This window comes from Protopterus annectens, chromosome 8.part1 (genome assembly GCF_019279795.1).
Source record: "Protopterus annectens isolate FY-2018-M chromosome 8.part1, PAN1.0, whole genome shotgun sequence".
NCBI lineage: Eukaryota > Metazoa > Chordata > Ceratodontiformes > Protopteridae > Protopterus > Protopterus annectens.
Genome location: NC_056742.1, coordinates 275884138 through 275904272, shown reverse-complemented (window position 1 = coordinate 275904272; position 20135 = coordinate 275884138). Strand labels below are relative to the sequence as shown.

General features: G+C 38.4%; 1 protein-coding gene across 3 annotated transcripts in view; it reads left to right on the top strand.

The window, feature by feature from the left end:
- The window catches only part of CEP89 (centrosomal protein 89), a 1387439-nt gene that overhangs the window by 140989 nt on the left and 1226315 nt on the right, over positions 1-20135 (top strand). The gene's annotated exons all lie outside the window — the stretch shown is intronic.

Genomic DNA, 20135 nt, shown 5'->3' with positions numbered 1-20135 from the left:
TGAAACTGAATGAGGCAGTTCCGTTCGAAGGAAAGGACAGTCTTATTAAAGTAATGTTTAAAAAGAAGAGGAATTTACAACTGAGCAGTTCACTCATTGATTAATGCTTTTGAAAAGGCTTGTGAGAATGACTTCCACTTGCTTTTTTCAACTCATCCTAACAAAACAAGGGTTTCAAGAATTTGCAAGATGAGAGAAGTTTTATTATATTCCCTTACAAACAATACAGCAGTTCATATAATGAAATCCAATAAAGGGAGCAGTTATCTTTGACAGCATAGATTATGTTGAGCATATGTCTGAAATTTTACACAATGAAAACACATATTCTTTAGTATGATGCAATGAAGTCAACATTGCCCATAAAAGCATATTTTTATTTTTAGACAACTGTTATTCCAAAGGGGTAGTTAACAACCACCTTTCTGAGTTTTTATCCCACAAAACCCCTGTCATACTGATCATCTTCGGTATTCCCAAGTTGCATAAGAATATTATAAAACCCCCTTTTGAGACCCATTGTTTCTGCACAAGGCTCCAAGACATATCCTTTGGGAGTATATTTTGACAGAGTTTTGAAACCCGCGTATCACATAATTACACACATTTTATGTGATGCATGGAATTTTCTTGGAAGAATCACACAGGAATTATGGTGTGAAAGTTTGTATATTTTAAGCATTGACGTGGTGGATTTATTTACATGTATCCCTGGGACAGAAGGTATGAAACTGCTTAATGATGCTCTTATATACTGTGATTTCTTAAACCACAGTGACATTTCCTTTATTTTGCATTTAACAGAGATTGTTTTGTCCAATAATTTTATTTATTTCAAAGGTGAGCTGTATAAGCAGACTAAAGGAGTAGCCATGAGGGCCTCCTGTGCTCCTTGTTATGCCAGTTTAGCTATAGCGGCATGGGAATTGAAGTATGTGTTTCCTTCTCATTTTTATTCAATGAATTATTTAGACACAACCATTTACAAAAGTAAGATAGCTTTGAGTCAAGTATTTTTAGGAAGCCTACATTTTTGAATGCATATCTGCACTTTCAAAGTATTCATCTTTTTCATTTTAAATGTTTAGTTAGAGGCCAGTTTATTAGGGTGACCAGGATGACTTCTAACAAAGAGAAGTTATCCACTGAATTTGAGAAGCTGGGGAACATGTTTTTAGAAAGAGGTTATTCACAATCTATGGTTAAGAATTTAAAACAAGAAAGTACATGACGGATAGGGTGTTAAATATGTTCCTCTTTTAGGACAAGGTTTACCTTTCCAAACAAAGACACATAACAAGGTAAATGTTGTTGGGCTCATTACTTTTGATGTGCAAGAATTTTGTAATAAATTTGAGCGAGCATTCATTTTACTGTAGTATAGGTATGGACAGGATAAAAAATGTAAATAAATTGAATGATTTTTAGGAGTAACAAAATGTTTAAAACAGTAGGTGACATTAGGTGACAAAATGTTTAAAACATTAGGTGACACACCCAAATATGTGTTTAACACTACCACGAATTTAAAAAAATATTACAGACAGAATTACAGACAGAATACACAAAAACTATTTTTTTCTGCATTTGGAGTCAGTAAAAAGGGTAGCTGTGTGGGAGATGTGCACAATGTGATTTCATTATGAAGGAAAGTGAGATAAACTTTGGATAATTTGAAGCTTTGGATAATTTGTATAAACATCACATCTCATTGTATATGCAAACTGTAATACCAGTGAGTTAGTATATATTGCTAGATGTGTTACTTGTCCAGCCTTTTATGTTGGAAAGACAGAAAGGCCCCCCTGAAAAGGGGGATTTATGAGCACTGTTATGACATTCAGAAAGGCAACTTGGTGTTCTTTACAAACATTCTATAAAATGTGAACATTTTAAAAGTTTCAATTTGATATCCTGGAGGTGATTCCTTGAGATCCTAGAGAAGGTGTCTGGAAGACCAAACTAGCATATAGAAAACTTTACTGGCAATTAAGGTTAAATGCAGCAGTGTTTCCTGGAAATAATCTTGCCAGTTTTAAAGTTAAGGGCAGCTAAACTTTGAATGAAAGTTATCATTGTTTTTTAGGTATTTACAGTATATGTTTTTTTGTCTCTTTATTCCAACATGATCTCTATAATATTTAGGATGCAGAATGAAATTATTATTGTGATTGAGGTAACCAATGTATGTATTGTTTTTAAAACCTTATATTCTCATTCCTTTTCATACTTATTCCATTTGCTTATCTTAATTTTCAGTAATATCGTTTTCACATTTGTGTTTTAACTTTCATTTACAAGAACAATTTATTATTTATTCTTTTTAATGACGTATTTTTAATTCTCAAGCAAGTGTTTTATCAATTTTTGATGGAAAGGTTTTAATCATGTGATGAGTACTAGTGGTATAAACGTTTTCAGTGGTTTGTATGAGTTTGCTTATAGTTCTGATGAAGTCCTGAGGGTATTAAGAATAAAAGTACATGAATAAAGACTGCTAAACTTGTATATGCTCAACTTTACTGTAGTACAGATAATAAAGTGCAAAACTACACTTTGTTCTGGTTTTTGGATTTTTTTATACATCCACTTAGAGGCAACATGCAATGGGGTTCACAATTCACATAACTAAGTCATGCAGAATATACACTCAATTAAATTGGAGGTTTACCTCACCTTTCTTTCAGATGGAGAAGCCTTTTGTTCTCCCCTCCCCAGTTATAGTCATGACCATGGATGCTTTCACCCTGAGGTGGGGGAGCATTTCATGGTGAACATGATCCAGTGTCAATGGAATCAATCAGAGGCCATTTTTTACATCAGTGCCTTGTAGATGAGTGTGGTACTTCTGTGTTGAAGGAGTTTTTTGAAATCTTGTCTCCAAGAGTGATAGCTGGACAATAGGATAATATGTCAGTGGTCTGGTACATCAACAAACAAGGGGGAACAAAGTATTAACCACCTTAATCAAGAGGCCTTGAAAAAGTGGTCTTGGGCTGTAGATTCAAGAAGTCTTCTCATAACTATGAAGGACTGGTGTCAAGAATCAGTGTGTGTGCGTGGGGGGAGGTCCACTCCGGTAAATTGAACAGAAGAACAAGGCATGGGTATCCTCTTTCCACTTTATTTGCTTTATATTTAGAGCCAGTGGCAAAGAAAATAAGGGAGTTTGTTTTATTTGCAGATTATATTGTTTTGTATTTGATAAATCCAGAAAAAGACATGTTGGTGTTGTGGAACATTTTGAGAAATTTCAAGTCTTCCGGGATATAAAATTAATGAAAATAAAAAAGGCTATGGGTTAAATTATGTACCAACACAAGAATTGGTTCAGAATTATCCATATTTATGCAGATAAGATGAGATGAATCCGGAATATGGATTAAAAAGGCTTCTCTTATGCAGCTAAAGATATGTTAGAAGAGACTAAGCAAAATATAATATGAAAACTTAGAAGCTGGAAGCTTTTGTTTATGGCTATAGATAGTAAAATACAAGCAGTGAAAATGTTTTTAGTCACTTTAGTTTTATATTCAGATCAGGCATATTTTTATCAGAGGAAAAGTTGTGGAAAATAATTAATAAAAATTGAAGGAATTTATCTGGAAAGGGAAGAGGGCAAGAGTTAAGTGAAATAAGGTGATCCTTTCAATGGAACACGATAGTTTAGAATTACCTACTTTGAAAGGATATGGCGTTACACAATTAAGGCTTGTGTACATAACTCGAGCAGAATGCTCTAATTCAAAATGGAAAGGAATGGTTATCAACAGGAGTTGTTCAAGAAACAAGGAGAGAGTGGGATTTTGGCTTCAGATCCTTAAATAGAATAATAACAGCCATACAGAATATTATATTCATAAAGTTGCAGATCCTTAAATAGAATAATAACAGCCATACAGAATATTATATTCATAAAGTTGCAGAAAGTGTTCTTGCTGCCCCATATAGTGCCTTTTTTAGGCAAGGTTCAAATGACAAATTCACCACCGTAACAGGAACAGGCAAGTAAAAACTGAGGGTAATGCTACTCAATGCTAGAAGTCTAAATTTCAAAATGCACTCACTCAAGGCACTCCTTAAAATGAAGAACATCGATATCTGTGCAGTGACAGAGACCTGGTTCAAGGCTCTAGAGAGCACCCCTGCATTACCAGGCTGTAACTCATACCACGCTTTTTGGCCATCTAACCTGGACCAGAGCACCAAAGGCGGAGGTGTGTTCATATTCATTAAGGATATCCACACCTCCAGGCTAGTTGCGCAGCATAGTGCATCCGAGGTTATCCAAGTGCAACTAACTCTAGGAAAAAACTGCAATCCAAATTGTAGCTTGCTACAGATCCCCCACCATGCTTCAGGATTCCCACCCCTCTTTTCTTGATATACTGGAAAATATTAGGGTTCAACCAAACACCCTAGTAATGGGCGATTTCAACTACCCCACCATTAACTAGGAAAAATATTCCTGTACCAACTCCTTCACTCAACGCTTTCTGGAATTCATAAATTCCAATGCAGTGGATCAACTCCTCCACACCCCCACCAGGGACAACAATATCCTAGACCTAGTCATTACCAACATGAGTGACCGGTGTTCCACACCTGAAGTCAACTCCTCATTGATCAGATCTGACCATAAGCTAATCACCCTAGATATCCGCATCCTGCCCCCTCCCACCATTAAGGAAACCACGGTAAAGGATTTCTCCAAAGCTAGCTTCATGCTTCGTAAGGCAGAAGTGGCGAACTTTATGCCACCCATGCAGATGGACAATACAGTTATGACTGCTGAATGCTACACAAGTGCACTCTGTAAGCACTTACACGAGTGCATGGATCGTGCTATCCCAAACAGTACCAAGAGGCTATTCACCACAAAAAGGAAGTCAATCTGGTGGTTCCCTGCCATAAACAAACTCGACAACAGAAGGAAGAAACTGTTGCAAAAAGAGAGTAAAATCCCATGAGTGGAGGAGCTCTCTGGTCAGTCTCAGTAAGAAGCTGAGATCCCTTATAAGATCCTCCAAAGCTAGCTATGAAAACAAAATCGCCACTGATTCTAAGGGCTACCACAAAGCATTCTATAGCTATGTCAAGAATCTCAATGGCAACACCCAGATCTGCTCTGAGTTACAGCACGATGGCGTGAAAATTACAGAACCAACTAATATCGCCAACATCCTGGCAGATAGGTTCAGTTCTAACTTTACCCCCCTCTCACCCCCTAAAGGGCCCATATCTATACATGAAGAATGCAGAGTCCCTGTAATCACATCTATGCAGGTAAAAGCTGCACTCTCTAAAACCAAAAACACAGCATCCATGGGACCGGACAACATCCCAGGTTGTGTTTTAAACGAACTGACTCTCCACCTAAGCACCATGTTCAGTCATAGTCTCTCGTCAGGCTTTGTGCCCACTGAGTGGTGCACAGCAACAGTTATCCCACTCCACAAAGGGGGAGCCACCACTGATCCTGAGAACTATCGCCCTATTAGCCTGACAAGCCTGGTCTGCAAGGCCATGGAACGTATCATCATGGAACTCATAAACAAAGACATTGGTAACCTCCAAACTCTGGATACCACCTATTTTGGGTTTGTGAAAGGCAGATCATGCCTTCTGAACCTGATCGACTTCTTTGAGGCAGTCACCAAAGCCATAGATGAGGGTAAGATGGTTCACACAGCCTGGCTTGACCTCACCAAGGCTTTTGACACCATCCCCCATTCTGGAATTCTAGCTAAACTCACTAAACTAGGTATAAATCCCTACGTCACAAGATGGGGAAATCCTTCTATGTGGCACACCTCATCACAAAAGTGTTCTCGTCCAGGAAAAAAGAGGTTATTGTTCCCCTCTACTCGAAACTCATTAGACCCATTATAGAGTACAATGCCCCTTTTGGAATGTACATCACAAGACCTCTGCAGCAGCTGGAAAGGCCACAGAAGTACCTCACAAAGAGGATTACTGATCTCAAACAGATGCCCTACACTGACCGTCTCAAAAAACTCCAGCTTTACTCTGTAACATAACGCTTACTCCGAGGAGATCTCTGCCTAACATATAAAGCTGTGTTAAACCCAGAGCTGTTGGACATGCTACACCTAAAGAAATCCCAATCCCTCCAAGCTACACACTCTAGGGACCTAAACCTTGTCACCACAATAAACAGGGCATGCTGGAGGGGATAGATTCCTGTCCCAGAGATTTCCTATACTCTGGAACAAGCTACCCATCTGTGTCAAGCAAAGTTGCTCATTAGCACTCTTCAAGAAAAATCTTGATGAGTGGATGGGAAATACGAAATACACCCTGGGGATCACTTCTGTGGCCCTGCTGGACAGGGGCAAAGGAAATTAACTTTCTTTGGTGTTGTAAGCAGGGAACCTTGTTGGCTAGGCTTACTTAGGCCCTTGGTACCTACCTGTGAACCTATAAGAACTAAGCCAACACAAGAATGGAGATAGGAGATTTTGCCAATAGGGATGACTGCGAGTAGGGGTACAGAAAATAGGCAAGACAGAAAACTGGGAAAGGAACCAAGGTACTGGGAAAAATAACTAGAGATGGAAAGGTAATAGAGTGGGATAAGGCCAAGAAGAAGTTTGGACTGCAGATTAAAGACTGTTTTCCTTGCCAGGGACTGGTATCATGGTGTAGGCAAAGAGAAAGAGATATTAGAGTCCTAAGTGAAAGACCTGCTCTGGTAGAGTTTTTAATCAAGTGTAGAACAAAAGCTGCTCTTAAAACAGGGGATAAATAGCATGGCATGTAAAATATTTCATGATAACTATAAGAATAAATCCAAAGAGGTTAGATATGATTGGGAAGAGAGACTATAAAAGCAATCTACAAGGGAACCAAAGTATGATATATGTATGGCTCCCAAGTATGCAGAAAAGTCCAGACGATTTAGTATTGTTGCTTGGAAGTATTTGCATAGATATTTTTATTTCCCAAGCAGACTTCAGAGAATTTTTCTAAAGGTAGATAGCAAATGTTGGAGGTGTGAAGAGGAAGAAAAAGTTTTACTAGGAACATGTTTCTTGGGGAGTGCAATGAGCTGGCAGATTTTAAAGCAAATGGCTGTAACTAAGGAAATTATTCTTTTGAGTAGGGACACAAATCACAACTACCTAGACATATTTAGGCCTTATTATGTTTAATTCTGTTGGTTGCCAAAAAAGCAATTATTGCGTAGTATTTTATATACCGTACTAATTACCCCTTATTTAACAGCAGCTTGTGTTCTAAATTCAATGAAAGACACTAAAAGAGCAGGTCTTTGACTTAGGAGTCCTCTGTCCCTTTCTCTTTACCTATACTCAGATATCAATCTCTGATAGGCAAGGCAGTCTTTAGCTTGCAGTACAAATATATTTTTGGCTTCTTCCCATTTTGTTACCTTTCCCTCTTATAGGTTCATAGGTAGGTACTCAGCTATCAGTTATTTGCTCCCAAAACCTTGGTTCCTTTGCCAATTTTCTTCAGTAAATTTCAGCCCCCCTCTTGCCTATTCTGTGTATCCCATCCCTGCTGGCAAAAGTGTCCATTCTCCATACTCATGTTGGCTTAGTTCTTGGAATACTTTCTGTTAGTATATGAATATAATATTCTTTGTGGCTGTTATTACTCTCCTTAAGGATCTGCATCTAAAATCTCACTCCTTATTTCTTGAATTTCCTCCCCTGCTTCATCACTATCCTTTTCCATTTTGAATTATAGCTTTCTGCTTATGCTATGTTTTTGAGACTTAATTGTGCATGTCTAAATTATCTCTTCAAATCAAGTAATCCTAATCCACCTTGTTCTTTTGGAAGGATCAGCTTATCCCACTTGACCCTTGCCATTTCCTGTCCTAGATAAAATCCTTCAGCTCTTTATTGATTACTGTCCATGACTTCTCTGGTTGATAAAAAATGTGCCTGGTCTGTATATAAAATAAAGCGTTTAAAAACATTTGCACTATCCAAACCCATAAACAATAGCTTCTAGAGAGTTTAGTCTCTTCCCACATATCCTTATCTGCCATAACAGAAGCCTTTTTAATCCATACTCCTAAATACTTTATTTTGTTACGGCCATAAATATGGTTATTGCTGGTCCAATTCATGTCTAGGTACATAGCTTACAGCTATAGCCTTTGTTTTATCTTCATTTAATTGTATATCTGAAAAAGGCTTGAAAGTGTCTCAAAATGTTCCACAACACTGAGATGTTCTTTTCTGGTTTTATCAGGTACAAAATATCATCTGCAAATAAAGCCATCTTTTCTTGATTAATAGTTTCATAGTTTCATGGGCGTTTACTAGGCTAACGACCACAAGGGCCTTTTTAAGCCTAGTCATGCATCCCAAATCTCTGGCAAGTTCTGATACCCTTCATAAGTGTAAGCATGGGACTGGGAGATGAACCATTTACCAGGTTACCTGTGTCCATTAGAGACATAGGTGCCAAACCATGGATGAATTTCTGGTTTCCCATCCAGTTGTCCAAGTTACACTTGAATTGGGTTCGGGAGGAACGCTGCTTCACATGGATGGGGAGCCTGTTCCATAGACGGGGTAGTCTGTGGGATACATACCTATCTCTCCAGCAGGTCCTATTTATATCACAGGCAAGGTTTAAGTCTTTAGAATGGGTAATTATGGTGCTGTTTGTTTTGTGGATATGCAGGAAGTCCATCAGAGTGGGGTGTGATAATGCCCTTTATGCCAGGCATAGATCTCTCCTTAAAAGCCTGTAGGATACAGAATACAAGAATAGGACCTTGAGACGGTCTGCATAGGACATATTACTTATGCCCTGTATTCTTTTAGTGAGGAACCTCTGTGGACGTTCCAATTGTTGGATGTGCCTGGTTGGGTACATACCAAAGGAGGCACTGTACTCAATGATAGGTCTGATGAATGCTGAATACAGTGGAACAATGACTTCCTTGGACTTAGATGTCATACCTTTGTTTATAAGTTGCGCAACATAGAATGATTTCCTCACCACTGTAGACATGTGATGATCAAAGGCTAGAGTACTATCTATGTGTGTTCCTAAATCCCTGACTACTGGGTCAACTGTAAGGGGTGTGCTTGTCAATATGATAGTTACCATGGCTAGATGACTTTCCAAAGGATACCATTGCACATTTCTTGGCATTTAGTTTTAGTCCATGGCTCTGACACCAGTTGTTTGTCTGTGTCAGTCCCCCCTGGAGAACATTTGTGTCAGTGTGAGATTCAGTGACAGCTCCTAATTTGCAATCCTCTGCCAATTTAGTCAGCCAGAGACCACTGGCATTGGCCTTGACTTCTGAGAAGTAAATGCCAAAAAGGGGCGGTCCAAGGACTGAGCCCTGAGGGACTCCACTTGTGAGTGACCTCTTTGTAGAGGTGGATTCCCCAGTTCTAACTTCCTGGGTCCTGTCTGTGAGCCAGTTGGCTATCCACTGGGTGACATATGGGTTTGTACCTAACCTCCTGAGTTTGTCAACAATGCCCAAGTGGTGTATTGTGTCAAATACAATGCCCAAGTGGGGTATTGTGATTACCATACCAATTCTATCCCTGAATTTGAGTCTCTTATTTTCTTTGAGAATGGCTCTAATATAATGCAAATAACAAATGGGAAAGAGGACACCCTGCCTGGTTCCTTTGCTCAGGCACAACTTGATAGAATGCAAGCCTTCCAGAATAAGTTTTGCCTCTGACTCCTCTTATATCCTCCTAATTAACCTTATTATTGTATCTGGGAATGCAAGTGCTTCCATTACCCTAGTCATAAAATCACAGTTTACTGTTGTTGAATACCTTCTGTGCATCAAGACCCACCTACAACAGTGGTATTTTCTAACACTCTGTTCTATTAATATTGTCAAATGTTTGCCTTTCTCCTCAAAAACCAAACTGATCCATATCTATCAATTTTGGCAGCACCTTTTCCATTCTTTAGTTATTGTAGACATAAACACTTTGTAATCATGGTTTAAAACTGAAATGGATCTTTGTGAAGCTGGATCTGATGGGTCTTTACCATCTTTGGGTATTACAGCTACCACAGTTTCCTTCCAAGATGCTGGTGGGTTCCTATCCTTCTAAAATACTGTTAAACAAAACATTCTAGATCTTTGTTACTTTCTTCCCTCCAAGCTTCCAAACTTCCACTGGAATACTATTGATTCCTGGATACTTTCCTGCAGATTGATTGTATGTCTCTCTTTTTATCTCATCTCCTATCTTGATTAATTGTTGAGCTTCATTTACCTCTAACCTTGGCATACTTATGTCTTCCAAAAATATTTCCATGTGTGATCTTTACTGATTTCCACATTTCTGTGCTATAAATTTTCATAAAATTTCTGAAATATCTCAAGATCTCTTCTGGATCTGTGGTTATTTTTCTTGTTATAGGCTCCCTAAGTTTGGCAACAACCTTTCCACTATGAATTGCCTAAGTCATTGTACTAAAAGTTTTTGTGCTTTGTAGTTATCAAGAACAGTTGCTTAACAGCAATTTCTAAGTTTGTGCATATTGTCCAGATACTTCCCTTATTTTCTCTTTAGCACTCTGCCATTATACCTCTTCTTGTCCTACGTGATTCCTGTTATTCTGAAATACATTAACCTTTGTTAGCCACTGTAAATAATACCTGTTACTTCTTAATCATATCTCTGTCTTTTATGTTGACCCTATTCTTAAAGTCCACTTTCATTTTATCCCACTCACTAACTATAACTTCTGAAGAAGTATCTGTCTTCCCTGATAACTCTTGAATAATTTCCACTACTCATTCCTTAAATTCTTCTCTATTTATTAGGTAGATGGGGAAGTGCAAGTGTCTAATTTTAACTTCATTGCTCTACATTTCTACCTTGGTCATTATTGGCACATGGCCTAAAATAGTTGTTGGATATGTGTTGAAACTTTTAAGTTAATGTACATGTTTCTTTGAAATATAACTTTTGTCTGGTCTAGCCCAGTTATTGTACCTTACTGAATATGTAAATTATTTGAGTACCTGGTACTGAATTCACATCTTTCATACCAAATGTTTTCATAAATTTGTTCAGAAATCTATCCTTTTTTGTTATATTTTTCCCTTCTAGGGCTCCCATACATCCTCACTGTTGCAACTCAAATTCTAGTCCTCACCTATATGTATTATTCCCTACTGAAAGATGATTATTTCTCCGAAAAATTTCTTAAACTCCATAATAGCAGTTTTAGGTGGAATATAAATACATGCCAGCATAATCCTCCTCCCTTGCATATAGCCCCTTACTACCACAAATCTACCATTATTATCTTTTTTCCTCTTATGCATCCTCTAGCAGCCACATCCCCTCCAGCCACCAACATCTGACCTGAATATGCTCACATATCTACACTTTATAGCTCACCATTCCCTTTGAGCTGCCAGCAGCAAATTTCATCCTGAATTTCAGCTTGGACCCTTTAAAACCTAGTGGCCAGTGAAACTTGGCATAATTTGAAAGTGAAAGTCTCACCATTCCCTTTGAGACGCCAGTAGCAAATCCCAGCCTGAATTTCAGCTCGGGCCCTTTAAAAGAAGTGGACAGTGAAACTCTGCATAATTTGAAAGTGAAAGTTCTACATTTTACAGCTCACCATTCCCTTTGAGCCGCCAGCAGCAAATTCCAACCTGAATTTCAGCTTGGACCATTTAAAATCTAGTGGCCAGTGAAACTCTCCATAATTTGAAAGTGAGTGTATGTTATTTTAGTAGAGTACTTGCATCTTATCATATTACTGTATAACGGAAAGTGCAAGTATGAGTTGCATAAACCTCTAGCTCAGCATTGCTCTCCCCCTCCCACCCCCACTTACCAGTGTAGTAGTGTGGAAACAGTCCCTGATAACAATAATAGCCCCAGGTAAAGAGTAAACCACCGTTTCTTTCCCTAAATTCAGTAAAGTTATAACTACGGCAATTGTGACCAGCAGCATTATATTTTTACTGTGTATTTACTGCAATGACTGTGTCTCTTACTTACTTGCTGCAGTCATAATTTTAATCCTCCTACTTGGATATTAGTGTTATTTACTCACTGATCCAGGAGGGCTTTATCTGATTTTTTTTCTGCAGTCGCTTGCTAGCAGTTACATTGGCTCTACCCACTCCGTTCACCCTTGCTACACTCAGGCTCTCTCCACTCCCCTTCCATACCCCCATTTTCACCCACCCCCACTTCAGTTACATTTATTCCCACCTCAGCTCCTCCCATTACTAGCTTCCATCCAACCACTGTGCTTCCTACTACCTTACCCCCCCTTTACCTCCCACCCAACCTCTGTGATTCCCACTACTTTAGCCCCGCGTATCATTAGCTCCAGTCCAACCACTGTGCATCCCACTACCCTATACTCTCCTCCGTAAAATCCACATACTAGCACTCACACCTCTCCTTCTCCACCCTCTTTTTTAAACGCATTCTGTACTAACATCTGCTATCTTCAACCTTGAAGTTACCCACCACAACTAAATGCCTCTTAAATACAAACTGACACCCTACCTCTTCTTATTATCTGTAACCCTCCTACTACAATTTGCCTTATTACAATTTGTCATCCATCACATACCATCATCAATGACCTCCAGTCAAATACCACCCCTCAGTACCTTCTCTGCCGTATCCCCTAACCTATACCCTACAAACAACATCCTCTGTTTAAACAAAAAATTCTTCCCCTAAATGAGAAAGGTAACATAAGCCATACCATCTTCCTTCACAATAACATGAAAAAGAAACAAGAGCCCATCTCTATCCTACTCAAATACTTCAAACTAATCTTAAGCGGGGATATCCATCCCAATTCCTGTCCTCTCTCTCCATCTCCCCACCTACAGAGTCACTTTAAGTCTCTAAACCTAACTACAGTTAACCTGCAATGCATTAGAAACAAAATCCCTGACTTCCATGCCTAGATAACACATAACAAGCCTGACATTTCTGTCGCTACCGAAACATGGCTAAAACCATACATCAAAAACTCAGAATTCCTTCCCTCTGGCTTTGCTTGTCTATGCAAAGACAAACCCCCCCTAAAAAGGTGGAGGGGTAGCTCTGATCTGCCCCAACACCTTCAATATAGTCCCCTACAACTCACCCATACCTAACTTCTCTACATCAGAAATCTTAATAGCCTTCCTAAAAATTAATGAGAATAAGAACGTCTGTATCATTGCCCTGTACATTCCTCCAGGCAATAATATCCCCATACTAGAAGAAATCCTAGCCTGGACCTCCAACAACATGACTACAGAAAGAATAATTCTGTGTGATGTTAATATTAATTGGTTAGATCTCTCACAGCACCTCTCCCCAACCAACATTAACCTATATAACTACAGCCAGCTAATTAGTAATATTACCAGACCCAACAGAGACAACAGCCATGGAACAATCTTAGATTGGATCATAGTCTCTGACCCTAATAAAATCATCACCACAGGAACCCTCCCAAATAGCATCAGTGACCACTTACCTGCCTTTATAATTTGCAAAACTACACCAGCATTACACAAACATCTCTACAGGAATACTAGAGACCTATCACATTTTTCCCCAACAACCTTTAACAATTCCCTACAAGGTGTTAACTGAGATCCCTTTAAAATACTCCCTCTGGACAATGAAGTAGAATTTTTCAGTTCTACATTCCTCAGTATTTTAAATAGCTTTGCACCTCCTCGACTAAAATGTGTTAAATCCTTCCATGCCCTTTGGCTCTCTAGACCTACCAAACAAAGCATGGTCACCAGGGACAAAGTCTGGAAGCTTTGGCAAAAGCACAAAAAACCCTCTGACCTCATAACCTACAGAAACCTTTGCAACCAAATAAAATGCCAAGTCATTAATGATAAAAAAAAAGAATACTATCATACTTTACAAAACCAATGCAAACATAATCCAAAATACTTCTGGAGCTCTATCAACAGCCTACTACACTCAGGATCAGAACTTAACCTCTGTCCAGACCCAGATAAAAACCCCATTGAAATAGCCTCACATTTTGACACATACATCATTGATATCATAGCTAATCTCACTACCAACTTCCCTCAAAGCCAACCTTACCCACCTGACCCTCCTGCTACTATTACCTCCTCTGCCAACACACATAACTTCTCTAACACCTATTCCCACAGCCATAGTAAAGAAACTGCTTCTGAAATTAAAACCTTGCACTAATGCCCTTGACAGCCTGCCACCAGAATTCCTTGAAAAAGCAGCACATTCCATTGCCTACCCTGTCAGCATACTCCTTCCATTTGGAAAAAGGCATTTATCCTTCCTCTCCACAAAGGTGGAAACATAATAGATGTCTCCAATGTTCGACCCATTGCCATTCTTTCTCCCAGCTCAAAAATTCTTGAAAAATGTATTCACAGCCAACTCCTTAACTATTTACTTGACAATAACATACTGTCACCAACCCAGCATGGTTTTAGACAAGGACATTGTACCACTACAGCTCTTATATCCTTCTGTGACTCTTATCAGTTGGGCTTGTGATACCAGAAAACTAGTCTCTGCCCTATTTCTCGACCTTTCCAAAGCTTTTGATATTATCTCCCACCCTCTTCTTCTTAGAAAACTAGTTAACACATGTATCTCTCCCTGTACCCTTCACTGGTTTTCCAACTACTTCACAGACAGGCAACAAGCTACAAAGTAGCAAACATCTTTCTCTCCTTTCCTTAACACCACTACAGGTGTTCCTCAAGGTTCCATCTTAGGGCCACTACTATTCAGCATTTTCATCAATGACTTCCACTCTAGTCTCACTCAAGGAACAGTCATCCAATATGCAGATGACTTTACTATCATCTGCACTGCCAACTCCCCACATGATCTTCAGAAACTTACTCAGGCAGCTGTCAGCATCACTGAATTATGGATGGCCAACAACCATCTAGCATTAAATCCCCAAAAAACTAAGCTACTGCTATTCACCCCTAAGAAGTCCATCACCATAAACAAAGACACTTTCTCTATTCTCTCCCAAGACAATACTTCTGTTGAGGTTGTCACGCATACTAAACTTCTAGGTGTCACCATAGATGACCTAATGTTCGACATGCATATTCACAACAACATTAAAAAAGCACACCAGAAACTGGGCATGCTATACCACCATAAAACATTCCTTAACTACTCCTCCAAACTAGCCCTTGCCTCCTCCTTCATTCTCCCCTCTCTTCTTCTAGGTGCTCCTCTCTTTACCAATTTACAGGCCAGTCTTAAATCCAAACTACACTCATGCTATAACAAAATTGCAAAGTTTGTTACCAACATAAGGCACTTATCTCACCACCGTGCCTCTCTTCAATCACTAAATCAGCTAGAACTTCCTCATCAACTTATATACATTCAGCTAACTACTGCACATAAAATAATATTTAACCCATTCAGCTGCCTTGCCCTTTCTAATCTATTTATACTATATCATCCAAATAGGCCTCTCTGCTCTGAAAATCAAATGCTCTTGCATGGTAGAGAAACCCAACCTCTCCGCTGGACAAATGCTCCAGTCCTTCTCCACTGCTAAACTATGGAACTCTCTCCCAGCTTCACTTAGATCCACTAGCAACACATCTGTCTTTAAACATCTCTTCTCCCACTGGCAGTGCTGATGTACTAATTTCTCTCAACCCATAACCTGAATTTATATCTCCCCTCCTTCCAAACCTGACTCTGGCTTTTCCCTTCTTCTACTCCCAACTTTCCTTCTTCCATCCTTGATAGATAATCCACTTCTGGACCTTTGTGTATATGTATTGGCAATTCATTTTTTACATTCAGCTGCATTTCCTCTTTCTTTATCAATAATTTCTGTTATATTGTCAGTAGTCAGATTTATTCAGGTGCATTGCCTTTTTTTATCTTTCTTTGTCAAAGACTCTGTACACTATTTAAATTGTTATAATTGCTATTTGAGTTTTTTTATCAAATTGTATGTATTTTATATATCTCTGTGGAGCTTTACTCCACTGGTCTCCACTGAAAATGGGCACTTTTTGGCCCAGTGTACCGTTGCAGTAAACAAATGCAATAAATAAATAAAGTACTTCCCTTTTCCTTTGTCCCTGATATTCTGTTAACTATCCCTCATGAAATCATTTCTTTATCAAATTCTTATGCTCTGTTCATTCAAAGAATGTGTTTCCTGTAGCATTGCATTTTGCAATTTGCATTTCTTAATATAATTCAATACTCTTTCCTTTTTGTCTATGGTTGTGAGTCCATTCACATTCCAAAATATGTTTAGTGTAGTCATTATGATAAGAAGTTATTATTCCCACCTGTTGTATATGACAGCATTTGTAAATGTCTATTTCCAGCTTTTGTTTTACATGGGTGCACTGTTTGGCAGTCTGATCTTTTTATACAGTTGTTCCTTGTCATCTTCATTTGAATCTGTCGCATTTTACAAGACTTTTTTTTTGGTGAAAAGCCTTATACAAAAAAACAAACACCCCCAGAACACCTCTATAACCTATTAACTAAAAAAAAAACACAGAAAATTATGCATATCTTCAAATAATGAAGTTTAATTTCTATGATAGGAACATTTGCCCCAAATCGACAGCTGCATACAAAGGCATAACCTAAAGTTAAGATTATCCATACTAAGATACATGCTACAACTTGTGTTCCTACTTAATTATTGCCTGCTCTTGTTTTATCTTTATTCCTCTCCCGGATGAGAAAAAACAGCTTGTCAATTTGTCTCCATGGAAACCTGTGAATAAAACAATATATTAACACAAATAAAAGTCTGGAAAGAACTGGAAGAAGCTTTAAACAGCTATTTAGATAAACTGATAAAACTGCAAAAATCAGGTCAAAATGAAGAAAAGGCTTGTTGAATATGAAACTGCTCAAGAAGAGCTGTTTAAAACAATGGCAAAGTTAGAAGACAGAGCATGCAGGAAAAACCTGAGATTTTCTGCTGTATCAAAGAAACTGGAAAGAACAGACTGTATTAATGTGATGAAAGCACAAATAAGGAACTGGACTGGTATTTCACAGCAGGACTTGTTAATTGAAAGGGCACATTGTATATATGCTCCAAGCCTGGCCAAGAGAAAGCAGCCAAGACCTGTATTAGTAAAGATGCAATCACACCAACAGAAAGATTTGATCCTAACAAAACTGTGGCAAAAAGGCAAGTATTAAAAACTGGAGACAGTAGAGCGTTTGTGGAAAATGATTATTCATTGTATACCAGGAAAAGGAGAAGTAAATGTATCCCAACAATTAGGGAATGTCGAGAGGCAATTATGAGATCAAATCCTTGCATCTAACGGTCTTCAGAATATTTTTTTCTGAAAGATGAAAGTTATTTTTGATGCAGAACAGACTAAGGAGGAAATACAAAAGTCTGCCCAACAAAAAAGTGAGCCAAAAAACAGAAAGAGACTGCTTCTCATTTTTCTGATTATAAACCCTATCGTGAGACTTTGCCAGTGAACCATTCTCCAATGTTCCAAAGGAAAATGCTTCAGAGACAGAAAAAAGCTCAGGAATTCATTGGAAGAATGAGAAGTTCCTTGAACATGAACCAGAGTCTGGGGTTGGGAGATGGAGATGAACAGGAAGAAGGCCCGCAAAATTGAAAGTGCTGAATAAATGTGAGATTATAAAGCATCAATCACATTTGTGAAATATAGCTTTGCAAGAAAAAGTAGAAAGAGTGGACTTTTGCTGACTTTGTTAAACTTGTGTGGGACTGAAAACCTTATACTCCACTTCACGTCATTAATGTTTGGAAGAACACTGAAAGGAAAAGGAAAAAAGTAACTAAGTAAAACATTTTTTTCTTAACAATATTTGTATAAAATATTTTGTGATATAAATTATGTGTTATATAGTAAAACATTTTCAGTTATTGTTATATGTTATAAAGATATTAAAGTAAGTATGTGCCTGTTTTCTTTTAGTTTTAAGGAATGTAGGCATTGCAAAGTAAAAATAGAAGAAAGGCTGGACAAAAGTATGGTTAAGTTAATACTCTGTAATCTTGGGTTGTTAATGTGGGGGGGGGGGATAAAAGTGCAGAGATTATAATATATGCAGAGTTGAGATACTTTCTTCTATTTTTACATTGGTGAATGTCTGGATGAAGACCCTTGGCTTAATCTAATATTTTTTTTTTGTGTAAGCAAGTAAATAAGAAAACACTGAATTTAATGAAAAGCTTTCTTTTAGAAAATAAATTGTTCAGTTGAGAAGTCTGTAGCTGAAGGAGATGTACATTTTATTCACAGGTTTCCATGGAGACAAATTGACAAGCTGTTTTTTCTCATCCGGGAGAGGAATAAAGATAAAACAAGAGCAGGCAACAATTAAGTAGGAACACAAGTTGTAGCATGTATTTTTGCAGTTTTATCAGTTTATCTAAATAACTGTTTAAAGCTTCTTCCAGTTCTTTCCGGACTTTTATTTGTGTTAATATATTGTTCCATTGTTTTGTTTATTTTAATCAGCTCTGAGCACATTTGATTTATCTTTTCCTGTAGATGACTGGAAGCCACATCTTGCACCAAAGCTGGAGCTTGAACTGCTTTTTGCTAAACAGCTGCCAGATTCATCCCGGTCAATGTTTTCTTATAACCTTTTCGAGTTTATTTTCTTTCAGGTTCTCTAAGTTTCTTCTTTGCTGGCATCTGGGTATTGTACTTAATAGCCAGTAACTGAATTTGCTAATTATGGTACAGTTACTTTCCCCTATTTCTTTCTTTTTTCACAATGGGATAGCTGAAATTAAGCCATTGATCAGTGTGCAGCCGTCTTGGAAGCCTCTAGTATCATTGACAAACTTGATGCCTGTTTTGTAAAGTGTAGCAGATGGCTCAGTAAAAACAATGGTATCTGGCATTCTGGTTCACTAGTTGCACTGCTTAATTTAATAGATTTTGCTGAGGATGCCACCCAGGTTTGGTCCAGAGGTCAAGGAGCCCATTGGAAATATGGGAAAAGAGGGCAAAATCCTGTCAGCTGTGGGTGGTATGTTTCTGCTGCCTCAACTGTCCTTTTTTAAGACATGAGGTAGCCAGGAGTAAATTTGGTTCAGGTGCAGCACACAGTAAATAAAAATGGCAACAGTCTAGGAGGTAACCCTGTAACTTCCATAAAGCTTACAGGCCTAAAATGCAAGGGTACTTAACAGTTTTTAGGGAGTAGTGTCCCACCCATGTGTGGACAGCAGCAGCCCTGAGGTCTTGTCTAGCTTGTCCTCTCTGGATAGCGGGATAGGCTTTCATTCTCAGGGATACAAAATTCTATTCTTGGTTCAGCCAGTTCCACAATCTTTTTCTTTGTCTGATGTCACACCCTAAAGATAAAAGGAAGGACCTCTGACTCCTGATGAAAGAGCTATCCTAGATGACCCACTTTTGTTCTGAGGAAGTTCTGTTAATGAAATTAAAGAATGAAAGCGCTCAACTTTACTTTTGTATAGTAGTATTTTATTTTACTCAATACAGTTGCAGTTTAACAAGTTAACAGCTCCCACGTTTGCCAACTTTCATTGAAACAGCCTAAATTTTATTTCCATAGAAAGCTTTTACATGGCCACTGTGCAGTTAGTCCTTTGTTGTTTATTAGAAGAGGGATAAATGTGGTGTTGGACTACCAGGTCCTTATCTCCACAACATGATCACAAAGAAGTCCATGAAGAATCCCTTCTTATGGATTAAAGATTGCTATTTCCATTTCCAGTTCCAGATACTACCAGTTGAACTCCCCTCTATACCCATAATGTTTACCAAGTATGTTCATAGTAGGACCCCACTAGCTGTTGCAATTTACTAATGTATGCCCATACCTGGGCAACTGGTTCCTAGCTGACACTACTGTTCTGTCACAACCTGTTGCTATGGTCCAGGCTGTGACTGTACCAAAAGAGTCACTGAACATAGTATTCCATTCCCTTAGCATCAAGGTGAACCTTGCAATTCAAAGTTGACTCTTTCCCTTCTGCTCACATTCAGTGGCTGCAGTTTGGATGCAGTTATGTGCAAGGTGCACTTGCCAACAGAAAAAGGTACAGTTCCTGCAGTTTAAAATTTCCCTGATTGTGAATGCTCAGAAAACATATTTCAC